Here is a 27,676-nt window from a genome sequence, read left to right on the forward strand (position 1 = left end):
GCATTGACTGTACTGCAAGCAAAATTGGAGTGATAAAATACATGCTGCAAGCCTCGCTAAAATTCTGTTTCTCTGAAACCATTTTGTAAGGGAATACACTGCCCATCGACAGATGTGTGCTGTGGCAGAACTGTTGCAGGTTATCAGCTTTCTTCATGTTAGGGATGCTGTAAAACCAGAGCAGATCAAAAAATAGACAGAGGATGTACTATTTTGCATTTCTCAGTACCTTTATAGTCTTTCTGCAGCTCTTGTTTCACAACTCTTGTGTTTTGTGTGTTTGCATTACTGCTAGAAAATAATATATTTAGAACCAATGTCTTGTCTTTGCTACTTCAGCCAGAAGCGGGCTGCGTGGCCTCAATGTACATCCCTAATCTACAGCTGCAGAAGTCGGCAAAATGACTTGAATATTTCATTTTGCCTTTTCAGACTAAAGCCTAAAGTCACATATTCCCCTCTTCTATCTTTCCTTTCCTGCTTCAAAATACTATTCCTATATTTTTTTTTTTCTAATAAAGATTTTTTTCTAATTGATCTGCTAGAGATTTTCCTTCATGCTGCAGCATGAAGGAACCCCTTAGCATCATATGCAGTTCATTAAGACCTTTAATTCGGTCTGCTATCGTACTACACACAGCTTCACATTGCCATTTGTGGAATAATCAGCACTGAAGCAAGCTGAAAGAAGAGAGGAAAGGGCAACCTAAGGTCTGACACCGATGGCAGAAGACAAGATTGAATATAAATAGATGTGAGTCACCATTGTGGCATCACTGTTGGCCAAGAATGTCATTTCTTTGTTGCAGAAGCCATTGCAGTTGCACATAGGAAGTAAACTTACTGCAAACACAATTCCATTCTTGGAAACAAAACAACAAACAACAACAACAATTAAAAAAAAAAAAAAAACAACAACAACAAAAAAAAAAAACAACAAACAGATTGTTTCTCTATTGTCCAGGTAGTTCTCATATTATTTATAAATGTATTGAAAATTATATACATATGTAGATATATGTATAAATATAAATTTATATATAAAACCACATACTTTAGATACATATATGCATATATATAAACTCCTTAATATATATAAATTCCCTAATCCCATGCATTACAGAAAATTTATATCAGCTGGAGATGGAGAGATCAAAACCATCCTGGGGACACAGACACTGGAAAAAAGCATACTGCAGTTCAAATGGGGGTAGTCTTAGGAAAGAAAATTGTATTAATCTTCCACAGACACTGAATGTATAAACATTAAGCAGAGACAGGAAAAATATTCTGAATGCTGAAGAAGCTCAAGTTTATATAAGAGATTTTAATTACAGAGTGAAAATTCAATGTTTCAGTAGGCTGCAATTGCAATTTTAGAATTTTCTTGCTTCAGCAATTCCAAATATAGTCCTCAAGACATCCAGTTTCTCTATAATAAGCCCACATTGAAGGTTAACAGTGAATACACATAGTAAAGCCACAGAACATCTAGGAATAGAGCCTAACAGTCAGCATCTCACCAGGCAGTCCACATCCCTCTCTTACTCTCTTCAACTTTTTGATTCTGTGGGTCAGCTTGGGTGGTGGGGGCAGAGGGCAGAGACTTGAAGCCATCGTTTGGACAATTCCCAAACAAATGATGTTGTGTAAGTGGAAGGGTGGCTGAACCATGCTGCCTGCACAGCAAGGCAAGGCCAGTGAGTGCACATAGCTGGCTTTGCTACAGGGAGGAGATGGGCAGGCAGTTACGTTCGTGGTGATGTTAATGAGCTTCTGCTAGCTTCACTTGCATGATGTATTAGAGAGTGCAGAGACCTTTCTATTCTATTCTATTCTGCAGTGTAGTTCTATTCCGAGTGTCCTCATATACATGTTTTAATGCGCTGTGTTATAAATTCTTATGTGCTAGAACAAAGGGAGCTTTGGGAGAGTCCTTGCTACCTCCCTTTAAAATAAAAGCCAAGCATTCTCCTAGCTGTGAGATGATGTTTATACTAAAAGCAAATGCTTAAGTCTGAGCGAGCATGTATCTAGCCTGTTCCTTGGCTGCATTAAACCTACTCTGCACACTTGAGTGGCACAAAGCCCCCTTGAGAGCTCTCCAGGGCTAGCTCCCTGACATTCCCTCCACGACACAGGAATCCGCTGGGGGCTCTGAGCCAGCCCCCGCACCAAGCCTGTCCTCTGTGCAGAAAGGTGGAGGCAGGAAAAGAGAGGTGGCTGAAACTTCTGTGCAATCCAGTCAGCCTCAGTCATATTTTCATCCTGGGGGCTAGTGTTTCTGACAAAATTAAAGCAGCCCAGCTATAGTTTGAAGGACAACCAAGTGCAAAGCCAGCTTACAGCCTTATCCTTTCTCTCCATCCTGTCTGGCACTGAGGTATTGGTGCTGGGGAGTCAGATGATGATGTGGGGCAAAATTTTATCATTTGTGGTTTTCCTGAAAGGTCTGTTATGCAAAATGGCAATGTTGTTCACTTTACAGAATGAAATTGCTATTAGGAAAAAGTAATTAATAGCTCATTTTTGTGAGAGATAATTTACAGCCAAGTGAAGATGTTATTTCAAAAATTCCCAAAGACTTCACTTCTGTCTGTTTCTGAAAAAGTAGATTTGTATCTGATGAACTCCGTTCTCAATAGCGGGTGACAACTGAACACTCAATTTAATATCAAGGATCATGTTTAAATATTTTTTTGTCATAGCAAACGTTGACTTCAGTTTGGGTTTCCTGTGGGTGGGAACTTATATTCTTAGTCCATAATTGTATAGGGAAAGTCTGATCCCTGTTGATTCAGCGACTGACAAATCACTTTAACACCAGTAGCCAGTATGATCTGTCTGCAACAGTGGGGTAAGCTATGCCTGGGGTCTGATCCTGGCTTTCTTTAATGTGTGCACCTTCCTAATCAGATGTTGATTGCAGCAACCGTATGGGAAGGGGATGTGGATTAATTCAGCCTGGAAACAAACAAACAAAAAGGTTACAAGGGGTTCTATTTACTGCCTTCAGTTTCCTAATGGGGGATTTATAGGAATGATGAAGCTAGTCTTTTCTCAAGTGGGCACTATTAAGGGGGAGAAGCAATGGTCATGGTGATCAAAGGCAATTCCAGCTGGATGCCAGAAGAACAATTTTCCTAGTTGTGGTGCTTGAGCACTGGAAGGGGTCATCCAGAGAGGATGTGGGATGTCCATCCATGCAGACTTTAGAGACTCCTCTAGACAGGTCTTGAGTGACCTGACTGAACTCCCAAGCAAGCCCTGCTTTGAGCAGGGGGTTGGTCCAATAGATGTGCAGAAATCCCTACCAACATCAATTACTCAACAATTCTGTTACTTTAAGCCAAATGTCCCTCTTCCTGCCAGGGTCAAGCCCTTTTTTTTTTTGCATTAGAGTGAATAACTGCTCAGCATCTGTCAGGCAGTGGAAAAGAAAGAACAATGCACCAAAAAGACAATACCTTTCTTGCAGTTATCACACTTGCATGCTACGGCACCTTTCTGCCTCATTTCAGGAACAATAAATGTTGTTACAAAAGTAGTCTACTATTTTTTCCTTACCCCCAACCAGCACGTCAACACCATATTTAATTTACATTGCCCTGAACATAACATTTCGTCTTGATGAGTTCTTCTCCCTCAAATGTTCTCTTTATGGGAGAAATGATTTTGAACCATTCCCATTTTCTCTCCGTGACTGCTGGCTGTCAGTGTCTGTTGTAGCTTAAATGGTGTGGGACAAAGTAAATTTAAATTCAACCCAGCAAATGGCTGTCATCAACACATTACAGCCTCAAAGTCATTTAGAGGTTTCAGAGCAGCACAAGATCAGCAAACAGTGTTCAGAATGGGAATCAAAAAGGATCCAAGTTAAAAACAGCACTAGTTTTGTGAAGCCATTAAATGTGTCCATACATAGGTCACCCCATCTTCATGTGCATCAGCTTTGCTAACAGAGGAAAGGTGTTTTAAATGTGTTATGGACCAGAATGCTCAATTTCAACACACTGTCTGTCAGCTATCCACCTATATTGCATACTGATTGTGTTCTGCAGGTAATGTGTTAAGCTCTGTGGGGTTACTTTTGATTCAAACCTGCAGAAGACCATGAATACTTTAGAGATCCCAGCAATTTATCAATTCACACTTTTTTTTTTTTTTGGAAGAGGGACACTACTTGTGTGATTCATCTGCACAACATAGGCACAACATCAGATGCCATTGTTCTGTGCAGCAGTGTAAATGTACTACAAGCAAATAATTTTAACACATCAGTTGCACAGACTGAGGAAGATGGGAGAGTTCATGTTAAACCAGATTGCTTTTTAATCTGGAATGATTCATGTAGTGTCCAAAATAGCTTGAAACAATTTAACAGTGACTTTTTTTCCCCTCGACATAAGGCAAAAGGTGCCCAAATTAACTTAATGAACTTAAAAAGCCTATTAATGCAGACAATTCCTGTCAAAGTCTTCCAGGGCCTTCAATGTCTCCTGTGTGTATGAGTTAGAGTAACCTTGCCTCTGGTTACTGTGCCTCCAATGTAACTTTTCAACATTGCTTTGACTTCACTGTGGTGAAATGAATGTGCTTACGTTAAATGCAGAAAGCAATTAATCCCTAGCCAGGTCAGTAGAGCACTGCTGTAAGCCATTCAGTTTTACTTAAGGGACCCTCCATGACAGCTTTTGGACTGAAATAATGAATCTGGGCATGGAACTGACAGTACATGCAATCAGGGAATGGTTCTGTATCTGGGTAATGCTGCAGGTTATATTGGAGCCTCAGCTCTGCAGATTTAACAGCAGGCATGCTATTTGGGCACGCATTTCTCATCCCAGCCGTGGAATCTGTCATGGGGCACATACACAGCGTATACAGGTATGGACATGCTCTGGGGCTCTCCTAAATTGAGTTTGGCAGACTTTAAAGTTCTCTTCTGAGCTATGTTTAGAAACTGTGCATCCAATAGGAACTCCTTTCTCATCTATTCACTGCTGTCATCTCTTTTGAGATATATTAGGTCTATAACATCTACTGACTAAATGCATGGAGGTATGGTGCTTTCATGTTTTTTGTTTTTTTAGCAAACTTAATCTTCAGACAGGAAACTACAACTACTGTCATAGCCACAAACAAGAACTACTCCTGAAGTTTGGTCCATTCATCCCATTAGAGAACTAAGAGGCTTTGAGACAACAGCTTTTAACTTTGAATTTTAAGTTAATGTAGCTTCTTAAGTAGGACACTTCTGCATCTCCTTTTTTTGTTTTTGTTTTTTTTTGTTTTTGTCAATACTGCTGCTCATGTACTAATGGTAAAAAAGGTTTCACAGCCAGCTGAAGTCAATCACTGATCAATACTTTACCTGAGTGTCATGGCTCCACTTTCAGTGAGAAGCACTGAGAACAGTGTGAAGAGACCGATGGGAACATCTTCAAGCCCTTTCCCAGTAGCGGTTCTGATGCTTCTGGCTGTGAGTCCACTCCTCTCACATTACACTTTCCCCTTCCCCTTGACTTGAGCTGTTTCCTGTGCTCAGATATGAATAACAGTACTGATGGTTTTGGTTGAAACTATTGCAGTTTACAAATATATTTTGCACAAACAAATAAACAGTATTTTGTTTAGTTAATTAACTGCATTTGAGGGCCACCTTTACAGCTTTTTAGAGGCTGTTACACATACAGCCTCTACATACATTTAGATGTATGCTCACATATGATAGAGCAGCCTAGAGCTCCTTACTATGCTTTTTTTTTTTTTTTTTTTTTTTTTCTAGCGAGACAGGTAGAAACTGCTGGGAAAGTCTGTGCATGCCAGAGGAGAGTGCTGGGCATGTTCCCTGCCCCGCGTGCTGGGACTGGCAGAGTGGTGTCAGTCATCGCCCCATGTCTCATCAGAACGTAAACCTGCAAAATGAGCAGGCACAGGCTCTGATTCTCACTTCAAACTGGGGTGGAGTGCTCACATAAACTGGAGCAGTTCTGCAGCAAATCCTCTGCTTGATGTACCCAAGAAACTCTCCTTTTCCCCTCTCTTCTTCTGTCTGTGATCTTTTCTTTAGAGAATAATAAACAAGAATATGCCAGCAGGCTGCTCTTACATGGTTCAGGCACGTTGCTTAGCCTGGTGCCTCAGGTACCTGAGAAGGGTGCCAAACCCTTACTAATGTTCATCTCAGATTAGGCGCTGTTAGCATAAAATAGCTGATTAAAGCTATACCTCATTGCTTTCTCATTCAACATTTCCTTCCCTGAGGAAAGGAGTCTGTACTGATATACAACTCAATAGGCAAAAAGTTGCTATTCTTTCCTTTTGCTAACTTAAAATATTTAGTTCGTTTTTCTTCTCTCATTTTTCTTTTCCTTCAAGCTTCCACCACTGCATGGAGCCCCACATGTTTAGCTCTTATCTACTTCAACAGGGATCCAGATATCCTTCTAACAGTGTTTGGAGTATTAACAGCTCACAGCAGAGCAGAGGGGGATTTAACACAGCAAACAGGTCAGGATGAAAGTCTGTGAAAAGTTAGCTTGTTGTATGTTCTTGAACTGTCACTAGTCTGTCTTTCTGCCTTCTTTTCTCTTGCTCATAAAAAAGATGACCATATGCTAGGTGCCCATTCAGTTTCTTTCTTTTTTTTCAGTTACAAGGAAAATTGTTTCTCAGACCACTGATGCCCAAGATCAAAATGCCAAGCTCAGAGCTGACAGAAGCCAATACAAAATTTCCCAGGCCAAATTCAAAGTGTTCAACTCATTCCCTGAGTTGAACCATGCTACTGCATGGATGACAAACATGGAAAGGTTCTGTTTGTCCTTTGTTGGAAGTGTGGCCTTGGTGCAAAGGACTTATTCACCCTGTATTTGGTTTCATTTTCCTTCACTGCTGGGGAAGACATTAGACCAGGCTAACACTGTGTGTGCTAGCTCACCACGGTGACAGGCAGCAAAAACAGCAAGGGGTTTCTCAAACCCAAATGGCAGCAGAGTACACTGAAGACCTCAGGGCTTCCTGTGGCCCTTCCACTGTCTTGTGCACTGAAAGGAGGGTCATTTTTTCCTGGGGAAGGGGGGAACCAGGTAGGGATGTGGTTTTAAAGCAAGCTTGTTTGAACTTTGATCACAGCCTTAGCCCTTCATGTAGAAGAAACAGCAGCTGTAGGCTTTGTCAGAGCAACTTTTGCTAGAGCTGAGGAAAGCCCTGCAGCAGTGAGTGCTGCTACCTCCAGGCTGGCATTTCCTCCTGCCCAGGGAGGGCCAAGGGCATCCAGCTGAGCCTGGCCTGGCCTGTGGTGCACCACCTGTGAAACAAAAATAAACCAGTGGTGTTTCAGGCTGGGTCTCTATGAGAAGTCCCATTGCTTACAGCTGACATGGAATATGGAGCTTCTGCTTTTCTCAGGTAGCACATACCCTTGAACAAGAAGGGGAGGGTTGCAAGATGGGGTGTTAGCAGGAAGTGTATCTGAACTTGCATTGAGAAGACAAAGGTGACAGCACCTCCTGCCCTGTGACCACCAACACCACCTAGGCAGATAGGTAGGACACTCAGTGTCCAGTAGTCTTCTTAGCTCTTTCCAGTCCAACCAGTACCTGGGAATCACTTTTGCTCTTACCCTCCTACCTTAAAGAAATGACCTTGAAAAGACAGAGGAAGTGCAAGCTTCATGCTTGCTACTGAAGGGCTGCGGCTGAGGGTGGTCCAGAGGGCACACTGCACATGTTTCAGGGAGAGAGTGAAGGATTTATTTTCTTCTGTCTCTAGCCTAGAAGTTTCACAACCAATAAATTAAGTGAATGCTTCCAAAAATGAAAAATAAAAATCTCTGGCCCACGGAGCTCTGAAAAAGAATCACATAATCTTTCAAATGATTTTTTTCAATAGTAATTTATTCAAATAGCAGCCAATAAAAATGCAAAGCTGGATTGTTTTGAGTGGTGGGAAAGTTTTAGCTTAGAATAACATTAAACAATCAAAACACAGCAAAAGATAAATATCTGGAGTGCAATTATATTTTGCCAAATGCAGACATGGACATATATATATTTGCATTTGGCAAAATATATAATATATATTATATATAACATATATATGACACCTATAGCAGTCTGGAATTCTATGATCCTGTAATATTAACCACAGAGTCATGCTTGCTCTGTGAAGAACGAGGAGCAAAGACAGGAAGTAACAGAGTTAAATTATAGTAGGAGAGATTATACATAAGTCTAAAGTTTGTTGCGTGCCTTTTCATTGCTGTTTGTAGGGTCTTTGTTATGCAGTCTTCCAAAATGTTTTTTATCTGACACTTGTTTTACCAGCATTACTAAGGTTCAAAGCAAGTTGCTTGACACAATGAATTGGGTGTTCAGATTTGATTATAAAATTGTTCCTCCACTCTTAAGCATTATCTTACTGTGTTTATATTTTTATGTTATATACTGAGAGCTTTCACTTTTAAATACACTCAGATGTTACTTCCAAAATAAACATCTATTTTCCCCAGAAAGTGTTTGTCATCTAGATGCATTTTTTGACAATTATTTCCATAAAGTAATTTTTTTTTTTCTATACAAATGCTTCATGCATGCTGCTAACTTGGTTGACATGGGCTGTCACATTACTACCGAGTGTTTACTTACTACTGAGCTGAGCTGAATTAGAAGCTGTAAGCTAGAGGTAAAAGCTTTCTTTCCAGTCACCTCTCTGTCTTCCAGAAGATAGACAAAAAGAACAGAATTATTCAGAGTGGACCAGAAGACTTTTTTATTAAAAATATCCCTCAGGAAATGTGGAGGTGACACCAGCCTTCCTGTAAGAACACATCCTGACATTTCCATAAACTCCTATAAAGAAGTAGAAATGAATGGAAATGAGGAATAAGCGAGGAACATGTTGACAGGTGAAAGCATTAAGTACAGCTACACAGGCTTTGCTATGTTGGCCCATGGAAAGAGAAGGGCTGTGCCTCTTTTTCTTCTTTTTAGCCTGTAGACATTTACCAACCTTTGGTCGGATTTCAGTTCTCTGCCTTACATGGGTGGAACTTCATTGGCTTCAGTTAAATTATTACTGGTTTAGATATTGTTATGCTTTTGGTGACCCTCCAAATTCAGTTCAAGCCATCAAGTTTTATATGGCTTCTACTCAAAACCATTAATTGGCATCTATTCAGTTGAAACTTGGTCAAAGCTTGACATCACCTTAGTACACATTTGTAAATTTGCAAAGCATGAGTGTTGGGTGATAGATAACCTCATCATTTCCATTACTTCCTATGGGTAGATGTATAACAAGCCAAATCTGTATATATGTCAAAAGAAATGGTTTAAGTTAATTTATATTTACTGCTATATGCATTTCTTCAGATAGCTCTATAGGTCTGTATATATTTTAAGGCATTCTGCTTATCTCCTGGGAGTACTTGTTGACCAAATACAGGTCAAAAGATACTTAGAAAGTAGTTCTTGTCTTTTGCAGTTTTTCTCCAGTGAACAACGTCCAATTATCTGGAGTTTACCAGCAACAATGACTCTAAACTCTATATTATTCAGACCTCAGAGCTCAACAGGGGGAGAAAACCTGATAGGGAAAAAAAAAAAAAAAAAAAAAAAAAAAAAAAAAAAAAAAACAACAACGCAGTAAGAGAACAACAACACTGCATATTTGGAAGATTACACCTTACTGTTTATTCAGTATGTTGCAACATTTTTCCAGAATGACTTGGGAATTGGAAAGTTCATTAATTTAGTGGATTAATAACCCTTCTCAGAGATTCTTTGATATTACTTTCAGGACTAGAGAAGGAAAAAAACTAGAATCCCAGAAGCATAAATATTTATATTTGCAATCACTATGGAATAAGAGAATTTCTGTAATGTAATATGAAGTGTATAGTATCAGACATTTAGAAAAAAATAGCATCTATTAATTTCACTTCTGCCTTGATTGAATATGGTCAACATCGTGTGTCAACTTGGATGAAAAAGCAAGAATTATACCTCCATGAATATTTTAGGCTCATTTCTGTACAAAATATCTTGGCTGCATGCTGGTGAGCTCCCTGTCCAATGTGTATTATCTGTTGAATGCACAGACCATTTCTCTTCTCGTGACAGAATATCTGCCATAGATCTTAAGGCATAAATTGTTCTTGAAGGGTTTGGGGAAGAATAATGATTCCTGCTTCTCTGGTGGCTTCTTTCTTCCAGTGCTGCCACACAAGCAAACTTAGAGTTTTCTTACTGCAATAGCCTGGGTTTTGCTCAACATCATTTTTGCTGAGTTTAGCACTTGCATGTTCTTCACAGAGGTAGCGCCACTGATGGTACTGGGACCAGAGGACAGAGCTACCTGACTGTTGACGGCTGGCCAATGATGCCCAAGTACAGATTTGAGAGTGAATTGATATGCAAGCAACAGCAGCTGCTGTGGAGGAACAGACCTCAGCAGAAGGATCTGCAGAAAGGTGCTGGAGAAGTCCCAGCTGAGAAGGATGGTGAGGTTATAAGCAAGAAAGAAATCCTAATAAAGTCCAGAAAGCTGAATCAAGGGGAGCGGATATACGGGAGAAGTTATACGAAAGAGAAAAACCAAAAGCAAACAAAAGGTTGATGGGGACTCTTGAATAAGACAACAAGATCTTGAATGGCTGTCCAAGTGATGGGGCTGACTGACAGCTTTGGGGATACATTCAGGGGCTTCTATCACTGCAGATTGTAGCAGGTTTTTTTATTATTATTATTATTTTTTTTATTATTTTTTATTTATTGCCTGGCTACTTAGTTGCTTATATATCTGTCTGTATGATTGCTATTTTTTTTTTTTTCTGTAGGCTGGTTTGAATACATCAGCCTTGTTTGAAGAGAAGGATTATCACAAGAGTTTCCCTGAAGCACTCCAGTTCTCCATGTGGTGCTAATAATCCATCCACACTGCACAACCTTGTCAAATATTTCAGAAGTGCCTATCATTAATGTAGCAATGTTAGCAAATCTTCAAAGAAAAACCTATTTTCCTTTTCTCTCCTCCTACACTAGCTTTAAAGATAGGACAAGAATTTTGCAAGTGGGGTTACAAACATAATATGAAACTTTAATCTGGAATATAGTATTTGAAAATATGTATATATAGGTTGAGACTGTTTTATCAAAGGAAGTATCCTTCTACCCTGTTTATTTTTATTTATAACTACAACCGAAGAGGATGAGGTTGTTAATTATGAAAGCTTTAAATTATGGCCTAAGCCAAGCCTAACTTGTCAAAGTTTTGTGCTTCTCCTAACCATTCTCCCATATAATTTAAAATTGCCAATAACTACAGGAATAATAAAAACTCAAGCCAAAGAGTTTTAAAAGGAGTATGTCATAGGCAGGTACACTGGGAGATGGTCTTACACCTCTGCTCTGTAATGCAAGGGGTTTAAGACTTGGTCTTCAGCATTTCATACTAGCAGATATTTTTCAACAGCTGAGTCTGTTGGCATACAAAAGGCAAAAGAGTGCACCAAACTTTAAGCTAGTAGCAGCCCCTAATGCAAGTCCCATCTCTTTTATGGAGTTTTTGGTGCTTTGAAAATTTCTGATTTAGCCATGTCTAATGCTGGTCTGCTTTTATGTTAAACTAAATAAGGCTGTTCTGTTTTAACACAATTTCCTCCTGCTTAGTCATTTGTACCCACTATTAAACAATAATGTCAGTTTTGTATGACTGCCTTTCCCTGGGCTCATGGATAACCACATGGCTTTTGCACACTCTGTTTTAGTAACAAGAGATACGGCTGTAGGGAATCTGGACATTTTACTCAGCATATATTAAGTTCAAATCCATTGTTTTTTTTCCCATGCTTAGCCAAATTCTTGGCTGTGTCAAACCTTGGCTTGTCAGTTGAGGAGTGTGTGCCTGGCATGCTGGGGAGTGCCAGGGGAAAGAGGGACAGCTGAGAAACATAAGGCTTCAAACCACCTTTTTGCTTTCCTTATCCTCAAGAATAGCAAGGGCTGTAAGCTTAGAGCACCCCCCAGGGCTTCTTTAAATTGCATCCAGCTGCAGTGGCCTCTAATGGGAATAGTCCATCACAGCGGTCAGCAATATCAACACCGCTCCAAGCCGCAGCTCCAAAATGCTTGGGCTGTCGGCTGGATTATGGCCATCCCCAGTGGCTCTAGGTATTATTATTTCTCCAAACACATGGCTGAATGTTGTGTTATTAAAAAAAAAATGTAAAGAGGGAGTACTATGAGCGTGCCATATTAGTGAACCCTGCGAGGTGATGCAGAATGACAAACAAGCCCATCATCACAACGTTGTAAAGAGACCTCACTTCATGAAGGGATTTTAACAGTGTTTACAGCACACTTTAGAATTTATTCTTAGTGGGATCAAGATTGCCTGAGTGATATGTGTATGACAGAAAGCAGCAAGCAAAATCTATTGTCTGTTGTGTCAATATCAATTAATAATACAAGATTATTCAATTATTTTCAAAAATAAGTTAACATACAGGGAGCAGTCACACTTTAAACAGCTTACAGGCTTGAAATAATAGCTTCTTAGTCCACTGTAAACATGGATGTTATTTTTGCTCATCTATTGTAAAATGTACAGTAACAGACATAGGATAACTCAAGAAAGATACTAAATGCTAACTTAAACTGAACTAGAATAAATGGAAAAGGCTTAGGTTGTTGAAGCACCAGCAGCTAAATCTTGCACAGGATCTGAATTAAAGATGTTACAGTGTGAAAGGTCAAACTCATCCAACAGCTTCTCATAAGACTTGTTCTTTACGGAATATGAATTCTCGTATGGGAGTTTGGAACCCCTTTTGTCTCTGCCAACTCCTTCCCCAAATCCTAGGAATATTAAGAAATGCACAAACCAAATGACTTACGTAGAAAGATGAATGAAGCCATTATAAAGAGATGATGGCCTGCAGATGGGGAACAGTCGTCCTCGTTGCTGCTTCCTCCTCACCATAAAATCTAGGAATGAAATCATGATCCCATTAAGGTCAAAGGGAATGTAGCCAAAGAAATGATGGGTCAGGATTTTCATAACTGCCCTCCGCATGCCAAAACTTGACATCTCTTGACAAACCCAGATAGATCTATGGACTTTTATTATTCCCAAGCTTGCAGAGGTTTCCAGAGCTCATGCATTTCTCTTCGCTGTCCTCATCTTTGAAGACATCAGTCCTTAACAAGCCCTGGGCCTGCCCCTGTAATCCTGTTCCCTGATTGTGTTCCTGTGTGGGATGACAGGTCACCCACCTTCCATGTAGTGCTTGTCAAAGGGCAGAGCTAGCAGGCCCTGAAGTAACAAGGGTTGGTTAAGTCCCAGCCTTTTCCTACCTCACTTGCCTCAAAACTGGTCTAATTTTAAATTATTCTTCCTCCAAATTCATTACTCATCCCACCAGACCTCTTGCTCACAAGATTTCTACCTCCCAAAACTTGGCTGAAGGCTATGTTGGAAGGCATATAGATGAGTGCAAGGACAGTTAAGAATTCAGCTCTGTAATGAATTATTTCATAACCATAGACTCTTTCCAACCACTGCTGAATTGAAATTCATTTGAAAACTACTTTTGATCATCAGAATATGCAAACAATTAAAAGAAAACAACCCAATGACACACCGATTTAAATAGAGAATTCCCCTTGGGACAACAGAAAAAGAAATACAATACTATAATCAACAGTCCCTGAGGTAACACATGCTAATCCCAAGTGAGCGTTGGCTATAAATGTTACACATGGCTCTCACACAGCTTTCAGGATATAGGAAGGAATACTGAGGCTGTAGTGTAGAGAGACTCCATGAGATTTCTTCTGCAGAAAGTAGCAGATTTCCTGTGAGAGCCTAACCAACTTCGAGCAAGCTTCACCCAGATCTTATGTGTGTCTCAGGAGCTGTAGCGTGGATCTACCACGCATCAGTCCTTCACTGCACTGTGAGATGCCGCAGAGTTTTCTGCATACCCAGTATGCCTCATGTGGATGATCCCAAGGGCCCTGCTGCAATTGAAGTTTCCAGGATTGTGCAATAATTTACCTCATTAAGCTAGGAGTATAACCTCATGCCTCACATTTGCCAGAGGGAGAAAACTGCATCAGATATGGGAGGGAGAATGAGCACTGATGTTGCTTGTATATAAACAACATTGCTACATCATGTACAAAATAATTATGTTTCTGTCATTAAACACTGCTATTTCTGGGGAAAAATTACCAGACCCTGTGAAGAATCAGTCCCTGTTTCCTTAATCTAATAGGGTTTCACTGAAATGCTTTACAATATCAAGGAGTTTTGTTAGCAGTGGAAAAAGAAGCACAGAAATGATCAGCACAGTGGAAAGAAAAGCTGATAAACAATCTTTCAGAGTTGTGTCTGACCCTCCAGATAGCTTTCCATCCTTGCTGTGCCTGGTGTGAAAGGTGAACATCAAACTGGGCATCCTGTCTTAGATAAAAGCCTGCTTTAATCACCAGGGGACTGATTCACTGGTTTTCCAGCTCTCTTTCTACCTCTCTCATATTTTTTCACATGATGCTTTTGAAAGACAAAGTAGGAGAATATATGAAATTCTGAAAAAAAAAAAATCCAGCAGACAGAAAATGTCCCCCATCTAATACTCAGGGCTGAGAAGCATGCATGTAATGTGAAATATCTGAATAAAAGTATCTTCTTTGATCCACGTACTTCTGTGCCCTTTCTGTGTTCGTGCTTCTTCAGCAAAAGGGGTTGGAAACATTGAATGTTTTATTTTTTAAATATTTACACTGCAAACACAACATAAAAGCATTTCATCTGCGACTACAGTCATTCCAGGAATACCTAATTCATATTGGTTCACCAAAATTGTAGGCTCTAAGACCAATGGGCTGAATCTCCAGTGTATTCTTCAGCCATGAACTGGAGTGACAGCGGAGTTTAACCCTGTTTTTGAAATTGCTTGTGATTTCAAAAACTCACCAGGAAGTACTGCAAAGTTTTGCTCTTGCTAATGAACCCCATTTTGTGAAGCTTTCCATAAAATGAGAAGAAATTAAATAAAAACAAACAAACAAAAACCCACTTCAATGGTTCAGCTCTGAATTGGTATCAGAAAAGTCAGCCATAGTCTGATTAAATGTGAGTTATCTGGTTTTCTTTTCATTATCTTGGTTTCTTAACTACCTTGTTTTGCACTTTGTTCTAGACAATGTGCAGGTTTGTGAGACATCATTTTCTGAAACTCCTCTGACTATGTTTTGGGGCTCAGGGGGGCTGACCAGTCTTTCCACTTCTTCGAGTTGCCCTGGCATCACACACTGTGCCACTGAACCTCAGTTTTTGTCTACACCTTGCAAATCACTCACACATCTGACTTTTGAGATATTGCCTCACGAGAAAGCAAGGAACTGCCAAAGGTATTGTTTATATAACTTATCATACAGACTTTAGCTCAAGTTAAAGACCTGAGGAGCAGTCTCACCAAACTTGAACTGCTGTCAGAGCCCAGGCTGGGACTTGCAGGCATTTGTATAATTTTACCTAGCTAGGTGATTTTGTAATTGAAATATTGAAGAGTAGGAAGTCATGGTGATGCTACGGGTGAAAGAACCAAGACAGTCTGATAAATGAACGTGGTTACCAAAGTGAGCTGAGGGAGGCATATAATGTATCCACATTGACACAGTATCCTTGTGTAAAACCCAGAGTAAAGTTACTCTGGAGAATAAAGTAATAAAGAATGAGACCAAGAATGAGACTCTGAGGACCTTTGCAGTGGGTAGGAAGGGCAAAGTATGTGGAGGCCACTGCAGAAAGGAAAAATCACAGAAGAAAGAGGGTTTGGTTTCAGTCCAGAGAAAAGATACCACTCCCACAAAAGGTGCTCCAAAAAATGTAAGCTGATAATAAACACTCCCAGAGATCAGAGTAGGAGGAAAGCGAAGCTGTGTTTCCTGAAATGCAGTCAGTCACTGGCTGTCTAGAACAGGCTTCATGTGGAGCAGCAGGTGGAGGAAATCAAAGAGGTAATGGTATTTTAATGTCCCCAGTTCATTTTTCACATGCAGTACAAGAATCTGTCACTTGCATTGTTAAATGCACTGAAAGTTAAAGTTTCAGCTTCTTTTCCTTCAAAAAGGTGATTCATGGAGTTCGGCTGTGCCAAGACAAACTCTTTTATTCTCCCCCATCAAGCGTTTCACTTTTCCTGCCGTGTACCCTGCAGGAAACCAGAGAATTATTGGGACTGCCACAATTTCTCTGTTAGGATGATTCCTTTTCTATTACTTCTTTTTGTAAACTTTAATTGTCATCCCCTTTTCTGTATTACTCTGTCAAAAATAATTTTAAAAGAAGTTACAAAAAAGAGAACACAACACTTTCAGAAAGTGAAAAACAATGCATTTCCCACATACCCCGTGGGAAATACCAACCACTGCAGATCTCAGTTACTGAGAGATACACAGTGTGCTCCTGACTGCAGCATCTGCTGGTGTTAAAGAGATCCACATAAAGAAGAAAACACGTCTTCCTGGTCATGGGCAATCAAATGAGAGAAATTCACCCCAAATTATTTACTGCCATACATAAGGAAATACATATGCAGTGAAACAGGAATAATATGTAGTGCCAAAGAATAGAATGCTGTAAAAGGAGTTTTCAGATCAATACAATATTTGCACAGGATGTTGAATTTCACTTTAGAGGATAAGTTAAGTTTTCTCAATCAACATTTTTTTTTATTTTTTTAACAAACTAAAATAAAGAAAAAAGAAAAAAGAAAAAAAAAAAAAAAAAAAAAAAAAAAAAACAAAGAAAGGATGAAATGCTATAAGGTATAATGATAAACAGGCTACTTCACATAGTAATGTGACATGCCAGGATCATCATCCATAAACGCATAACCAGCTATTTCCTGAAGATTATACACCCAGACTACTGCTTAATGAATGTCCTGGTTTCTGTGAAAAAAGCAACAGAAGTAATCAATTATCTCCTGGTTAAGTAAGATAAATGTTCTGTAGAGAGGGACTGAGCTCTCTGAAGACATACATGCTTGTGGGTGCGTGTCTATGTGTTTACATATAGTGCTATGGCTAGCTGCAAGATTACCTCCTACAGAACCAGTTATGCAAGAGGATAAAAAGACTGATATGAAATAGAGCTGAGGTTGTACATTATTTTAATATTAGAAATATGAAAATGTGTAATGACTTATGAATGCTTATGTCCAGATCACAAACCCTTACAGCCCAAGCTACTGCCAACACTGCATTTAATAAATGATTAGATATTCCTGGGGAAAGAAAGAGCAAGCTACCATCTGCCATTCCAGATGAGCCCTCTAATTGCTGGCCCACTTGCTTTTAGTCTTTGCCTCTTGCTGGGGTTCTTACACTTTGTGTGAATGGTTAAATATATGATAGGTGAGAAAGAGAAAGCCCATAACCTAACCAATGGAGTAGTCACTGAAAAGCTGAGGAAGAGATCAGCAGGGTTTTCCACATGCTTTTTGAATAAACATGAATTTTAGCAGATGACTGGGACCAGCCCAAGACAGACCTCTTCTCAAGGCAGGTCACCCCAGAATAGCCGCCTTGTTTCACTCACAATCAAGTCAGGGGACACAACCCAGGGCACTTTTCTACCTGATTTAAGGTAGTCTGCAGGCCTTATTAGCTACCTGGGATATTTTGCTGCTTTCTTTGAATAAAAATTTCCTGCTGGACCTGAGAAATGCGGCTGTCATGAAATGTCTGTTTCTGCAAAATTAATTTAAGTTGCTACTAGCCTCCTTTGAAGATGTGCAGAACAGCTCCAATTTACCTTTATACATGTTTTACTACTACTTTTTTATAGTATAAATATATAGGCTGAGGTGGTGACAGTGTATTTCTGTTGTTTCATGAAGAATGCAGTGTTATAATACACCTGCGCATAGGATGATATATTGAGCTACATTTTTTCCATCTTATAAGTATTTATATACTGGAACACAGATATTTACAGCATTTTTGCATGCCCTTCTCCACATTATGTTTTGTTCAAGATTACAGATCATTATCTAGTGTCTCTAAGAAAATCATTTGTCATAATAAAACTTCTGCCATCAATTCATAATAGATGTTAGGAACAAGCTGGCTTGGTAACCTTGTGCTAAAAGCCTTAGCTGTTTTGTTCAGGCTTTTACCCTCAGCAATGGCTCTCACAATTTTTGCTCACATCTCACCTATGGTCAGACTGCTTTGTTTGCTTTTTGCTTTTATTTATTTGCTATTCAGAATGACATTTATTTAAACTTTTTCAACAAAATTTTCTATGCTTAGGTTTTGTACAAATACCATCCTCAGGTTTGTATTATAGTGAAAAAGAAACAAAAATAGCCCCGTGTACGTATTTTCAGGACTAGGAGCACGTTAAAGCAAGATATTTAAAGACAAGTTTGTTCAGCACAGATCTTCTATATATCAGTGGCCTTTCTGAACTGTATTGGCTAGTTGTCAGTTCTGAAAGCCTAAAACCTTTCTGATGTCCAGATTCTGGAGAGTTTAAACCACAGACCAGTGCTTGGAGGGAAGCTGCAGTGTCTTCAGCCAGGTCCCACATCTGCCCAGCTGAGGGACCAGACTGCAGGGTGTCACTAGCTCACGGCACAAGCAGCTAGATCAGTCACACATTTCTCACGATTCACCATTATAACTAATTTTAACTCCCTTTCCTTGTTTCTGGAAGTAGGCTGGGTGGGGATATCAGTTTTTTTATTGGGCTCGACTTGTCCCACCTCTCCCAAGTAGCTTGTTTCTGTCTGTATCAATTTAGTCAGAATAAACTCTATTTTAACTCCATGCAAAATTTCTCTAAGTTTGCTTGTGGTGACTTTATTTTTTCTCTCACAAACCAAATAATTACTTATAGCAGCTGCAATTGCACAAGAAAAAACTTGTCTATCCATTTCTGACGTATTTCAGGTAGCAAACTTAACACACTCAGCAGCCTTTCTCCTGGGGGATGCTGGCTGTGCAAAAATGACTGCTCTCTTTCTGAGGGCTTCAGGCAGAACTTTATGGGTGTATTGAAAGAGGAAAAACATTTGACCAAAAAAAAAGAAAAATCTACATGTAGTTAAGTACAAATTCATAGGAAAAAAAATAGGTTGGCAGGGAACTCTGGAGGTCATCTAGTCCAACCACAAATTCAAAGCAGGACCAACTTCAAAGCTAGATCATACAGAAAAGCTTCCACTTCTAGCTGTTCAATGAATTAGACATAAATTAAAGGGTGCAGCCTTTGAGTGGATATACTCTGTTTCATCTTCCAGCAAAGGTTGATCCACATCCTCTCCTCACCTCCTACTGGAGAGCAGGCAGAGATTTCCTCCCAGTATGAATCAGCTGCATTCTGTGCTCCCCTTTCTCTCTGGGCTCTTATAACTTTCTGTGGCACCATGCTGGCATCTTTGCACCTGTGTTCAGTTTAAAAATAATAAATGTTCCCTTTGCTTTTAGGATGTCAGTCAGTTCATCTTCTGTGGCAAAGCTGTTCTGTGCACCTATAAGAAATTCTCAGGATGGTATCCTCCTTGCCCAGAGTGCCTTTGCTGGTGGTTGCCCTCAGTTAAAAAGTGTTAGTCTCAGTGCCTACATCTTAGCTTCAACTAAATTTCACAGTAGAGGAGGATCATTGTCCTGTTTTGGGGAGGCTCCAGAATGAGTTCCACATGACATAGATCTTTTCATCTGAGAAAGATTGCTGGATTTTGCTTGTATCCTGTAATTTGTAACAGTAATAAGATTTTTTTTTTTTTTTTTCTCAGAACTCCTACTCAAAAATGCCATTTTTTCACCCATAGCAAACTGCTGGAGATGCTGGCTTACAGATTTGTTTTGTACAACACTGTTGGTAGACCAAAAAACTTCAGCCTCTGTCCTCACTGTAAAAGGAAGACTGCTGCTGCCATTAACGTCTAGGAGATTTTACATCTGGCAACAATCTTGAGAGCTGTCTGCAGCAGCACTATTTAAAAAAGATATAGTCATTCCTGAATTTAGGTTTGGATTTTCTGATTAACAAGCATTCAAACTAGTGGTGTTCCACAGATAGTGAGGAATAACACCTACAGTTAGCATTTCACTCTACAAGGAGTGATGAGCTACACACCCGGTATTCCTGGAGCTCAGATTAACTCTATGTTTCAGTTTAGCAATTTGATATCTCAAGTGGATTAAGAAAAGCATGCCAGCTGGCAATTAGAGCTTTGAGCACTAGACACAGCAACATCTGCTCTCCTTATCATGCTTGGATTTCTCTAGGTTCAGAAATCATTCAAGCATTTACTAAATAGAAATAAGTGTATTGCATAGGCTGATATCTTCTCAAGAAACTGTTGATTCACTTCAAGTCACTGAAGATTTCTTTAATAGTCCTGACAATGACTAAAGCACTCTTTGCATCTTTACAGTTGTGTATCTATCTGTACTATCAATGAATGGAAGAATAGGAAACGTTCCACACAGAGGAAAGAATGTGCTTAGTTTTTTGTTCCCTATTTTATACATTCTGGTGTTATTGTTATTATTGTTATTTGTTACTACAGGTGAACTGTTGTGTTGCAGAACATTTGTTCCATTTTTTTTTTTTAACCTGTTCAGTGAGCACTGCAACTTGTTCTTCTTGTAGCAGGTAAAAGATTTAGGAGAGAGCAATAAATCCAAATCCAGTTGGAGGCCAGTCACTAGTGGCGTCCCCCAGGGCTCGGTGCTGGGGCCGGTCCTCTTTAATATCTTCATCGATGATCTGGACGAGGGCATCGAGTGCACCCTCAGTAAGTTCGCAGATGACACCAAGTTAGGTGCGTGTGTCGATCTGCTTGAGGGTAGGAAAGCTCTGCAGGAGGATCTGGATAGGCTGGACCGATGGGCTGAGGTCAACTGCATGAAGTTTAACAAGGCCAAGTGCCGGGTCCTGCACCTGGGGTGCAATAACCCCAAGCAGAGCTACAGGCTGGGAGAGGAATGGTTGGAAAGCTGCCAGGCAGAGAAGGACCTGGGAGTGATGGTGGACAGTCGGCTGAATATGAGCCAGCAGTGTGCTCAGGTGGCCAAGAAGGCCAACGGCATCCTGGCTTGTATTAGGAACAGCGTGACCAGCAGGGCTAGGGAGGTGATCGTCCCCCTGTACTCAGCTCTGGTGAGGCCGCACCTCGAGTACTGTGTTCAGTTTTGGGCCCCTCGCTACAAGAAGGACATCGAGGTGCTTGAGCGGGTGCAGAGAAGGGCGACGAAGCTGGGGAGGGGCCTGGAGAACAAGTCCTACGAGGAGCGGCTGAGGGAGCTGGGCTTGTTCAGCCTGGAGAAGAGGAGGCTCAGGGGCGACCTTATCGCTCTTTTTAGGTACCTCAAGGGAGGCTGTAGCGAGGTGGGGGTTGGCCTGTTCTCCCACGTGCCTGGTGACAGGACGAGGGGGAATGGGCTTAAGTTGAGCCAGGGGAGTTTTAGGTTAGATGTTAGGAAGAACTTCTTTACAGAAAGGGTTGTGAGGCATTGGAACAGGCTGCCCAGGGAAGTGGTGGAGTCACCATCCCTGGAAGTCTTCAAAAGACGCTTAGATGTAGAGCTTAGGGATATGGTTTAGTGGAGGGCTGTTAGCGTTAGGTTGGAGGTTGGACTCGATGACCTTGAGGTCTCTTCCAACCTAGAAAATTCTGTGATTCTGTGATTCTGTAATACTTTAGGTGCAGCTCAATTTAAAGCTGGTCATAATACCGTTTTTCATTTAAAATATTACTAACTAATGAGATAAAGGTGATAACCCTAAGAAAATACATGCTTTTTTTTTTTTTTTTTTTTTTTTTTTTTGTGAAAAATAGAAAACCAAAAATTTTTGCCAAGTTCTGGAGTAAAACTGCCATGTGAAACTTCTAACTCCATCAAGGCTCTGAGAAGAGCTCTGTCTTCCTCCTGTCCAGGACATTTGGTTTGTGTGGCAGAAACCCTCAGAAATACAAGCTGTGAAAGAAACAAGGGCATTTACAAGTTTCTTGACCAGGATGTATGAGCTCAGACCCTGGAAGTACCTGATGTAACTTCTGTCTTATCCTGCTTAGCCTACGTATACATGGCTCATACAATCATAAAACATATTTCCCACAAATGTCTCAATACACACCCTTACAAGAACTGCCTGAGTAACTTGCTCTTCTACAGACAAAATAAAAATCATTTTTCTTAAAGTTTTTCAGAGAGATTTAATAATATTTTTCCAGTTTCCTTTTGATCTGAGAAAAAAATAGTAATTTATTTTACTCTACTTCTTAAAACTAAATTATGGCATTAAACTGTGATCTTAACATTCTAATAATATGCTTAGGAAGAAGTGTCCCAATACCAAAAGTGATGGATAACAACATTTTACTTCAAATATGTCCAATGTAAATTCTTTGACCTCACTGCTTAAATAATGTCACCTGACTTATCAGCAAAGTGAAGGATCTTAATTTCTAGTTGTCACTGAAAGAAATTCAAGATTTCATAGGCATAGATATTAGAACCACAGAAAACAGCACCATTTTTATAAAAACTTTCTAGGCAAGACTTGAGGAACTGGTTCAACCTTATTTTTGGCCATAACTTCCAACTGGTTGCCCCATCTCCTTCACCACAAATGTTCCAGAAAGATCATGCTTTCAGATTTTTTTTTTTCATCAATTTAGCTATAAATATGGCAATCATCTAAAATGAGTAAGTCCTGCAGACTGTGGAAACATGCTTCTTTTATCATTTTGCCATGTCACATAGCCTTCCCTCTTCTAAAAATGAATGACTCATTGTGAGAAACTTATTAAGCAGAGAGTTAGCAAGTCTGACCTGAAGCATTTAAAGTATATTTCTGATTCATTGTTATCATTCATACAGACAGGAATTAGTTGTTTTTCATTTACACAGCACTTGTGAAATGATTCCTTTTAGGGTAGCACTTAGACCATGCATAAGCCATGGGATAAGACCATGGATAACAATGGAATTTCAGGGAAGATTTAAACAAATCCTCAAAGCAGACTTATAGTTGTATGACCTTCAAGGACTTTACCTTCAGCTGACCTTAAACTCAGCCCTAGAGGGATAAATACAGAGATAACCAGGGCACAAGCAAATGCAGTAGTAGCAGACTTTCATAGGTAGAGTCACTTTCATAGGTAGAGGGGGCTTTATGATAATAAATCTCTGACAAAATCAACAAGTTTAAACTTGTATTTACGTTTTAGGGCAATGCAGAGAAAACAGGAAGAAAGAAATCTTTATATGTTAAATATGCTTTTAATATATTAAATCTGAAATATTTTAATATATCTCCAAAGTTGAAACTCTTTGAAACAGATATTAACAAATTCTGGATGAAGGGTACATCTGGAGAAGCAAGCATGACTGAAGAATGTACAATTTTCACTTTACTTTTCAAACTAAAGACATAGACAAACAGTGATGACTATTTGACATGGAATCCATCTCCTAGAATAGATCCAGAAGCACAAAACTTTATCACTGGAAAGAGAAAGTGATTTATGTGTTTGTGTTCCATGTATGTCCTATGATGAAGTTGATGAATTAAATAGAAGTAACAACGACCAAAAAAAGGATGAGAAATGCTAAGAATGCCTTTAGTGCTTTGCTGTACTATTGACCTGTCCTCAGTATGGCAGCATTCTCATTAATTCTCATTATATGAGGTGAGTTAATATAATTAGCAGTAATGTTGTGTCGTGATACCCTAAGGGTATATTAAAGCAAGGTTTGAAAGGAGAGATGAGAGCATTTTGAGTGAAATGACGCAGCTGGAGAAATCAGAGAAGCTTTTTGGCACACAAAGACTTCCACAGGTCCGAAAAGAAATATCAGCAAAATTGGGTCTTGTCTTCTAACCTCCAGAAAGACTCCCATGCCCAGACCTTCACCTATTTTTTCAACTGTTTTAGGTGGCCTAATGAAAGCTGTTACTTCTCCATACACGCTTCCCCAGGCTTAACAAAAGTAGATACTGAATGCAGATATTTCTGATACCAGCCACCAAACACAAGAAATATTTCCTGCTGCAGAATCCCTGTTCTTCAATCTTCAGTGTCAGGGATATCCTGCATCATAACTCCCACTCTGTTAAAGAGAAAGAACTGAAGTAAAAAGATAATAGAGTCAGGTTTCTATCTGCAAAGGCCCACTCATTCAGATGATACTGTAGCAGAGGTAGCAAATACATCACAGTAAAAATATTTCTAAATAGCAGATTATCTTTTCTGGCTGGCCATCGTTATGGATATGCGTTTCTTATCACCTGCTCAGCTGACAAAGCCTGCTGTGAAAAACAGTTTATACATTATTCAGGTTTAGTCAACTGATAGAGTAGATTGACCTTGTCTCCTATGAAAAGAAGCAACTTTTTCTTTCTGGTGGCTTGCAGAAGAATAATGGCTATGATGATAATGAATAGCTTATTCATATTTCAGACATGAAATACCAACAGCATGCCAATTAGGGAAGGTCAGAGCACATGGGAGTAAAACGTGAACCTCTTAACCTTGAGGAATTATTAAGGAACTTTTATCTTTTGTTAAGAAATTCTAATCAGGTTTGGAACAAGCCACTGGATGTTCTCCTTCATATCCCATCCCCCAAATCCTCTCCTCAGTCACAGCTATTTCCTTGCCTTGCTGGAATGCAGCTGAACCAAAGGGCCACATGTGCTCTCAGGTGGCCTAAACACCTCTCGGACAGCTTACATGTTTGGGAAAATGGACAAGATCAAATGAGAAATACCTGGGTGCCCCTAAGGAGGGGGAGAATAGGGAGAATAAGAAGACCAAAGAAAGGAGCTACAGTCCTGGCACACTGGGAAGCAGCATCTGCCCTTTGCCCCATATGGGGCAGAGCCACCTTCTTGGGGAAGCCCAGCCTGGAGCTGTAGCTCCTTCCAAACCCGGGGAGAAGAAGATATCATTTTACTGCTGGAGACAAGCTCTGTCCCCTTCAAGGGTGATGGAGCAGGGATAGACTGACCCTCTTCAGGATATGTCTGCTTTGTGTCCACTGGGATAGAAATGTTTTGATCCATTCAGAAGGAGGCCTAAAAGTCATCCAGCTCATGGCAGTTAAGATCAATGTTCATTTTTAATTAGCAGTGTCATCTGGTTTGACTCATTAGCTATAACAAAAAAAGTTATTTTCCCTGAAACACTCTAGCAAATACTGCACTTGGTGGCTTATTTCGTTATTTTGCTTGAAATGCACAAAAAAAGTCTGAAGAGATCTTTTGTTTAAGCTTCAGAGTCTCTTATCTGACTATCTACATAGTAATTTCATATTTGCAGTCCAGGACTGTATCATTTTCAAAAGCTGAATCAAATCTGCTATGTTGGAAACATCCAACCATGAAAATTGTAATTTTTACACTCTGGGAGGTCTGATCCACCTCCCATCAAAATTGACTGGAAAATTCCCATTGATTTTAATGAGAGCTGGACTGGGTCCCCCCAAAAGTCACTGATATCTTTTTGTGTTTTGATGGCTCAAAAGTAGCATGTATTTTAGTTTCAAGGATGGTAAATGGTGTATAGCACCCAGTCTTCACACAGTAATGTAAATCAACTAGACTGGAAATGATTTAAATGTAAAATCAGGACCTTTAAACCTATAAGAAAGGAGTGAGGTTTTCTTTTACTTTTTCCTAGGCAAATAAAGAGGCTGAAACAGGTACCTGATGTGTTTCATTAAGCAGTACTGGGAGACAACAGAAGAAGGCAGCATCTGATCCCTCAAGGAATGGGTGGAAGAAGAGAAGCAAACACTTTCCACCTTTTTTATGTCTTCTGTCTCTGAATCAGGTGAATTGTATTTGGGCTGAGTTGGTTCTTTTTTTTTTTTTTTTTTTTTTTTTTTTTTTTTAAGTTCCAGGTGGCTTACAATTTCAGAGCTGAACCTAAGGAGATGTAGATAAGAAATTGATTGAAAATTGAAGATTGCTCTTATGTCAAACTGTGAAACTGTGACCCATATACCTAGACCACAGTCGTTTTAGCAGTCCAGCTCTGACTGGCCCCTCATGCCACCTCATAAAGCTAAGCCATTTTCAGAGGTGTGCGGGTTGGGGGTGGACAGGTTATGTTGGGAATGAGAACTGTTTAATTCTGTCCAAAGATAAAATAGGTGACCTGTTGGTTGCAGAAAGTGCAGAGGTTAATTAAAATTGTAGTTGCAGTAGTCTTAGTAAACAGGTCACAGCTTTCAATTAAATGCGTGACTGCGGGCAGGTTTTTTATGACCCTGCTGTTGGCTTGCATGAAAGAGTGGACCAAAATAGCTGGTCAGTGGATCCCATTAGGCAATTTCTGTACAGAGAGAAGCTGAGTGCTTAAAGCAAGAATTGAAGAAAAATTGGTTTCTGACCCACAGCACAAGGATTGTCATAAAGGAAATAGAGGGGAGCCAGGTCAGCTGGCTTTTCAGGAGGCTGTTCATTCTAACCTGGACAAAATCATTTCTCCTTTGCCTGAAGTTTGGCCCTGGCCCTGGCCAGAAGGAAGAGGATTATTAAGGGAGAAGCAGTGTGCTCTGGCTTTTTCTCCCTCAACTGGGAAATCCTCCAGACCTATAGCAAGGAATCAGTTAATGTTGCCTGAAACAGATTAAGTTTTCACAGGACCCCAGCTCCTTTTTGGCATCCTTTCCTCCCTCCTCTGCCTCTTCAGTATTGCTGATGTGAGTTTGTAGGCCAGCAGTAGGTACAAAATAAAAAATGTTTTCAGCTCCTTTTTCCTACTCATTCCAAGGGTGCAACCCTGGTTCTGCTCACCCTCTCATGCTGCAAAAGCTGAATATGTCATGAGGAGGAGTTTATATAAAAAGATATGTAGGGAAGAGAAGCCCATGGGAGTAGTGGACCTGGAGAAAGGAACAGCGAAGGGTGCCTTCATGCCATCACAATATCCTCCCTGTCACTACTTTTCCACACATTTACTACACTGCAACCCCAAATCTTGGCTTGTGGGTGCACAATGATTTGAGCCCAGTTACTGTCTCACCTTTGAGCTTGCTTTTCAATGCTGTGAAAGCCACCAGCAGCAGGCTACTGTCACTCAGAGAGGTGGTGATGGGAAAGATGTTCAGAAATCTTAGGTGACTTCTGGGTAAAAAGTGAGGAATATTTTGCTACAATAAAAATGTGAGCTTTTCTTTCCTCTTGCCTACTGAACCTGACTAGGTTAACCTGGTCTTAGGCCTGACTTTCTCCAAAATGAGAGAATCCACTAATTCACTAATCCAGAGGATATTTGTCCACATCAGAATAGAAATATTTTTGGCAGACATAAATAAGGAAGGTTTTGTTTTGTTTTGTTTTTCCTTTCAATGGCATAACTTGAAAAACAACAACAACAACAAAAACAAACAAACACATGAAAAAGCATTAAAAAATTGAGAGCCATTCAGATTTAAAAAAAAAAAAAAAAAAGGCATTTAAGAAAAACAGGAAGATTTGTCCTATATTTGTCCTATTTAGTGGTCTATGGCAGGGATGGAGGCCATTGAATTTTTTTACTCTAGATAAAAAAACAAAACAAAAATAACAAAAAAAAAATAGAAACTATATGCACAACATTGATTTTCACTTGAAGGATGCAAGGTAGTGC

At 39.8% G+C, this 27,676-nt stretch overlaps 1 long non-coding RNA gene across 2 annotated transcripts; it reads right to left on the bottom strand.

The window, feature by feature from the left end:
- Nucleotides 1–1,288: 1,288 nt before the first annotated feature.
- LOC311436650 lies at nt 1,289–25,860 on the bottom strand. Of its 2 annotated transcripts, XR_014692999.1 has the most exons (4): nt 25,747–25,860; nt 12,902–12,992; nt 5,375–5,538; nt 1,289–2,964 (listed from the first exon to the last, which is right to left on the bottom strand). It is a non-coding gene; the product is annotated as an uncharacterized lncRNA (long non-coding RNA). The 2 variants fall into 2 exon arrangements; XR_014692998.1 differs by lacking the exon at nt 5,375–5,538.
- Between the last annotated feature and the right edge of the window lie 1,816 nt (nt 25,861–27,676).

Source organism: Aythya ferina (assembly GCF_964211825.1).
Source record: "Aythya ferina genome assembly, chromosome: 4".
Taxonomy (NCBI): Eukaryota; Metazoa; Chordata; class Aves; order Anseriformes; family Anatidae; genus Aythya; species Aythya ferina.